Source organism: Vigna radiata, chromosome 2 (assembly GCF_000741045.1).
Source record: "Vigna radiata var. radiata cultivar VC1973A chromosome 2, Vradiata_ver6, whole genome shotgun sequence".
Classification (NCBI taxonomy): domain Eukaryota; kingdom Viridiplantae; phylum Streptophyta; class Magnoliopsida; order Fabales; family Fabaceae; genus Vigna; species Vigna radiata.
Genome location: NC_028352.1, coordinates 17,801,781 through 17,807,601, shown reverse-complemented (window position 1 = coordinate 17,807,601; position 5,821 = coordinate 17,801,781).

The following is a 5,821-nucleotide window of genomic DNA, read 5'->3' as shown; positions in this document are numbered from 1 at the left end:
GTCAACTAACTCAACACTTGTGTCGAGGCGTTCAACCTCACCACCCAAGTAGTGTTTGAGCCTTTGACCATTAACTACCCAGCTCCTATGTGGGTCATTAGAGGATGGATCTATAAGCTCAACAGCTCCATGTGGCTTGACATCTTTGATGGTGAACAGACCCAACCACTTTGATTTCAATTTGCCCGCAAAGAGTTTGAAGCGGGAGTTGAACAACAAGACTTGCTGACCAGGATGGAAAACCTTCTTCACCAACTTCTTGTCATGATAGAACTTGACCTTCTCCTTGTAACTTTTGGAGGAATCATAAGCATGAAGGCGCATCTCTTCAAGTTCAAGGAGTTGCCTCTTTCTCTTCTCAGCAGACATAGAGGGATCAAAATTCAAGAACTTGAGGGCCCAATAAGCACGGTGTTCTAACTCCACCGGTAGGTGACAAGCCTTCCCATAGACAAGCTGGAAGGGAGATAGCCCCACTAGAGTCTTCATAGCAGTTCTGTAAGCCCATAGGGCATCATCCAGCTTTTGAGACCAATCCTTCCTAGAAGAAGCAATAGTTTTCTCCAAAATATTCTTTATCTCCCGGTTGGAAACTTCCGCTTGGCCATTAGTTTGTGGGTGGGAAGGTAAGGCCACCTTATGCTTAACTTCATAGTGCTTAAGCACCTTGGCCAATTGATCATTGCAAAAGTGAGATCCTCCATCACTAATGAGGACCCTAGGAACTCCAAACCGGGTAAAGACTTGCTTTTTCAAGAATTTGATGACTGTGGATGCATCATTTTTAGGGCAAGCAGCTGCCTCCACCCATTTGCTCACATAGTCAACAGCCACCAAGATGTACTCATTGTTGAAAGAAGGAGGAAGATGGCCAACAAAGTCTATGCCCCAACAATCAAAGACTTCCACCTCTTGAATCATCTGCAAGGGCATTTCATGCCTCCTTGAGATACTCCCCGTTCTTTGGCATTTGTCACAACTTCTAGCATGATGGTGAGCATCCTCGAACAAGGTAGGCCAATAGAACCCAGATTGGAGAACTTTTGTAGCAGTTCTCTCTCCATTGAAGTGGCCTCCATATGAGGAGTTATGGCAGTGCCATAGAATACCTGTTGCCTCCTCACTAGTGACACACCTCCTCAATAGGTTGTCAGCTCCAATCTTGAACAAGAAGGGTTCATCCCAGATAAATTGCTTTGCATCATGTAAGAATTTCTTTTTCTGATGCCATGATAGATCTTCTGGTATGACTCCTGCCGCCTTGAAGTTAGCCATGTCAACAAACCATGGCCTCTGCTGAATGTGCAGGAGAGTCTCATCTGAGAATGACTCGCGAATCTCTTCTTCCTTGCAAGTGACTTCTTCATTGATGAGCCTAGATAGATGATCCGCAATCACATTCTCACTTCCCTTCTTGTCATGTATTTCAACATCAAACTCTTGAAGCAATAAAACCCATTTGATTATTCTTGGTTTGGAGTCAGGTTTAGTGAGCAAGTACTTGATGGCAGCATGGTCGGTGTAGATGATCACCTTAGACCCAATGACATAGGGTCTAAACTTCTCCAAAGCATAGACTATGGCAAGAAATTCCTTCTTAGTGGTGGCATAATTGAGTTGGGCACCACTCAAGACTTTGCTAGCATAGTAGATGGCATGAAAGATCTTCTCTCTTCTTTGGCCAAGAACCGCACCTATAGCATAGTCGTTTGCATCACACATCAACTCAAAGTCTTGGTCCCAATTGGGAGCTACAATCACTAGGGCTGAAATCAACTTGTTCTTCAAAATTTCAAATGCCTTTAGGCATTCATCACTCACGTCAAAGGGTTTGTCCTTCACAAGGAGATTACTTAATGGCTTTGCAATCTTGGAGAATTCTTTGATAAATCTTCTATAAAACCCCGCATGGCCAAGAAAGCTTCTTATCCCTTTAACATTGTTGGGTGGAGGATATTTTTCAATGACTTCCACTTTAGCCTTGTCAACTTCAATGCCCTTAGATGAAATTTTGTGGCCCAACACAATACCCTCAGTCACCATGAAGTGGCATTTTTCCCAATTGAGAATGAGATTTGTCTGAATGCATCTTTCAAGGACTATCTCAAGATTTGATAAGCATAAGTTGAATGAACCTCCAAACACCGAAAAATCATCAATAAAGACCTCAATGCATTTTTCAACTAGATCTGAGAAGACAACCTGCATACATCTTTGAAATGTTGTTGGAGCATTGCACATCCAAAAGGCATTTTTCTATAAGCAAACACATTGAATGGACAAGTGAAGGTTGTTTTCTCTTGGTCTTGTGGATCCACAACAATTTGGTTATACCCAGAGTAACCATCAAGAAAGCAATAGAAAGCTTGACCAACTAGCCTCTCCAACATCTGATCCATGAAAGGAAGGGGAAAATGGTCCTTCCTTGTGGCCTTGTTCAGTTTTCTATAGTTTATACACATCCTCCATCCAGTTACCGTTCTTATGGGTATGAGCTCATTTTTATCATTACGAACAACTGTAGTTCCACCTTTCTTTGGAACCACTTGTATTGGACTTACCCATGCACTGTCAGAAATGGGGTATATGATCTCAGCCTCTAGTAGCTTCAAAACCTCTTTTCTCATTTCTTCCTTCATCACAGGATTCAATCTTCTTTGGGGTTGAGCTACTGGCTTGAAGTCTTCCTCCATGCATATCTTGTGCATGCAATAAGAGGGGCTTATTCCCTTGAGGTCAGATATTTTCCACCCAATAGCTCCCTTATTGGCCTTGAGAACTTCAATCAATTTTTCTTCTTCTATAGGAGATAAAGAATTGCTGATGATGATAGGTTTGTTGCCACCCTCTTCTAAAAACACATACTTCAAATGTGAGGGTAACATTTTTAACTCAATTTTTCCTTCTTTGATTTTCTCCTTAGCATTTAAATCTTCAATCTTCACTTCATGAGGAGAGATTTCCTTTAAGATATCCAAGTCAGTCAAACACTCATCAATCAATTTCTCTTCCTCTTTATTGAGAGCCTCACAAGCATCAATAAGGGTCTTCTCTAGAGGGGATGAGATGTAAGCTTCGTTCTCAGTGTTTGAGCAAACCTCATCCAAAGCATCAAGTTGAAAACACTCTTCATCATCATTTGGATGAGACATAGCTTCAAAAACATTGAAGTCAACTTCTTCATTCTGTATTCTCACCTTGAGTTTCCCATTATCAACATCAATTAGCACTCTTGCGGTTTTCATGAAGGGTCTCCCAAGGATGAGAGGAACTTCAATATCCTCCTCCATTTCCATTATGACAAAATCCACCGGGAAGAGAAATTTGTCAACCTTGACTAGCACGTCTTCCACCACTCCATGAGGGTATTTAATGGACCTGTCAGCTAGTTGGAGAGTCATACGAGTAGGCTTCAATTCCAACTCTCCAATCTTCTTGAACATAGAGAGAGGCATTAAGTTGATGCTTGCTCCCAAATCTATCAAAGCCTTCTCAGTAGCTAACTTCCCAATGGTGCATGGGATAGTAAAACTACCAGGGTCTTTAAACTTCGGTGGAAGAAGCTTTTGAATGATGGCACTACAATTGCCTTGAAATTCAATGGTTTCTGCTTCAATGTATTTCCTCTTTTTGGTGAGTAGCTCCTTCATAAACTTTGCATAGGCCGGCATTTGCTGTAATGCTTCTAAGAAGGGTATCTTGATCTCCAATTGCTTGAAGATGTCCATGAACCGCCCATATTGGTTCTCCTTCTCCTTTCTAGAGAAGACTTTAGGATAAGGAAGAGCTTCTCAATTTCTTTCTTTTTCTCTTCACTCATACTCTCATTTTTTTTCACTCTCATCCTCTGTTTTTCTCTCCTCCTTCTCTTTCTCATCATTTTTCTTTCCACTCTCTTCTTTTTCCATCTCTCCAATGCTCTTGTCTTTTTCCTCTCTTTCCCTCTCAACTAACACCTTACCACTTCTAGTGGTAATGACTTTGAAGTCTTCCTTTGGATTGGCCTCAGTATTAGCAGAAAATTGTCCACTTTGTTGATTTGCCAATTGCTTGGCCAACTCACCAACTTGCACTTCCAAATTCTTTATAGATGCATCGATATTCTTTTGGTTTTGGATGGACTGTTGCATGAACATCTTTAATGTTTCTTCAAGTTTTGTATTCCTATCATTCTGAGATGAGTATTGATGAGCAAGTTGATAAGAATTTCTACTACCAGAAGCTCCTTGTGCTTGTCTCCACCCTTGATTGGAAGGATTACGGAAGGTGTTGTTGAAGAAATTTTGTCTTCCTTGGTTCCTCATGTAGTTGATTTCTTCAGATTGGGAACCACTAGGAACTTGACAATGGCCATTAGGATGATTATCTCCATAGAAATCACATCTCATAACTTGATGATGCGGTTGAGCTTGACTTTGCATTGCTTGCAACTAATGAGGTAACTTAGCCATACTTTGGGTCAGGAGCTCCATCTGTTGGGTAAGAAGTTTGTTTTGTGCAAGCATTGCATCCTGAGCATTAAGTCCATAAACTCCTCTTTTCTGTACTTGTGTTCTCCCATGTTGACTCCTCATGTCGGTAGATGCCATATTTTCAATAACAGCAATGACTTCATCAACAGTTTTGTATAGAATCGACCCACCAAAGGATGCATCAAGTATCATCTTTCTCTGAGGTTGCAACCCATTGCATAAGGTTTTCACTTGCATCTCTAAGCTAAAGCCATGACTGAGACATTTCCTCAATAAAGCTTTGAATCTTTCCCAGGCTTCACACAGCGGTTCATCTACTCCTTGGACAAAAGTATCAATTGTAGCCTTTATTTCTGTGCTCTTTGATGGTGGAAAGAAGCGAGCCAAAATTTTTTGTTCCACATCCTCCCAACTAGTCAAACTTTGATTAGGCTGCGACTGCAGCCAAGCCTTTGCTTTGCCATTCAGAGAAAATGGGAAGAGTCTCATATACAATGCTTCTTCCTCCTCCCCTATAGCACCCACAAAGCCACACCATTCATAGAAAGTGACCAAATGAGCATGAGGGTCTTCATTATCCATGCCAGAGAATTGATTTGAGTTGATTAGCTGGAGTAGAGCTGGCTTCATTTCTGCAAGTTTATCACTCATAGTGGGCCTCACAATGATTGAGAAATTTCTCGGGCTAGTGTAAGAAATGGAGTCCCCTATGGTTCTCCGTGGAGGTGGCCCTGCACCAGCCATCTCGTTCACAACAGAAGTGTCAAGAAGATCAAAGGATTGATTGTTAAGAGAAGTCGAGGATTCGGGGGCAGCTTGTTGACTAATAACTCGTCGTCTCCTAGTGTCACAGTTGTTTCTACGAGTTGTTTTCTCGATCTCAAGGTCGACAAGGAGTGGTTTGGATGAAACAGTCCTCCTTGTATGGATATTTCCCTGCATACACTGGAGAGCAACAATACTAAAGCCACAAGTTAGCCAAAAATATAGAAATCGTAATTACAATAAAACAAAAATTTATACACAAAAGAATAAAGTCTAAATCAGTTAAAAATCACACAAAAGTCTAGTTTAAACACCGAATCCCCGGCAACGGCGCCAAAAACTTGTTAAGAGTTTGACAAGTGTACCAAATCGTTCAAGTAGTAAAACCGGTACGACCGGATATCGTTTCCCAAGAGACTCGTTTCACTAGACAATTGTATAATTTATAACTAACCTAGACTAAAGAATGCTTCCATAAATTGAGTTTTGGTGCAATTAAAGTAAATATGAAACATAAATGATAAAGGTGATCTTAGGTACTCAAACACTTGGAATTGGTAAGATTAGAAATGAAATGGAATGGT